Source organism: Trichechus manatus, unplaced genomic scaffold (assembly GCF_000243295.1).
Source record: "Trichechus manatus latirostris isolate Lorelei unplaced genomic scaffold, TriManLat1.0 scaffold00441, whole genome shotgun sequence".
Classification (NCBI taxonomy): domain Eukaryota; kingdom Metazoa; phylum Chordata; class Mammalia; order Sirenia; family Trichechidae; genus Trichechus; species Trichechus manatus.
Window position 1 is genome coordinate 105619 of NW_004444377.1, and position 966 is coordinate 106584.

Genomic DNA, 966 nt, shown 5'->3' on the forward strand with positions numbered 1-966 from the left:
TATAAGATCATATCATCTGCAAATAGAGATACTTTCACTTCTTCCTTACCAGTTTGGATGCCCTTTCTTTTCTTTTTCTAGCCTAATTGCTCTGGCTAGGACCCCCAGCACAATGTTGAATAAGAGTGGTGATAAAGGGCATCATTGTCAGGTTCCCATTCTTAAGGAGAATGCTTTCAAAGTCTCTCCATTTAGGATGATATTGGCTGTTGGCTTTGTATAAATGCCCTTAATTATGTTGAGGAATTTCCCTTCTTTTCCTATTTGGTTGAGAGTTTTTATTATGAATATGTGTTGGACTTTGTCAAATGTCTTTTCTGCATCAGTTGATAAGATCATGTGGTTCTTGTCTTTTGTTCTATTTATGTGATGGATTACATTGATTGTTTTCCTAATGTTGAACCATCCCTGCATAGCTGGTATAAATCCCACTTTAATCATGCTGAATTATTTTTTTTATATATTGCTGAATTCTATTAGCTAGAATTTTGTTGAGGATTTTTGTGTCAATGTTCATGAGGGATATTGGTCTGTAATTTTCTCTTTTTGTGGTATCTTTACTTGGTTTTGGTGTCAGGGTTTTGCTGGCTTCATAGAATGTGTTTGGGAGTATTCCATCCTTTTCTGTGCTCTGAAATACCCTTAATAGTAGTGATGTTAACTCTTCTCTGAAAGTTTGGTAGAATTCTCCAGTGAAATTTTCTGGGCCAGGGCTTTTTTTGTTGGCAGTTTTTAATTACCTTCTCAATCTCTTTTGTTATAGGCTTATTTAGTTGTTCTACTTCTGTTTGTGTTAGTTTATGTAGGTAATGAGTTACTAGAAATTCATCCATTTCCTCTAGGTTTTCAAATTTGTTAGAGTACAATTTTTCATAGTATTCTGTTACGATTCTTTTAATTTCAGTTAGGTCTGTTGTGATATCACTCATCTAATTTCTTATACGAGTTTTTTACTTCCTCTCCTGT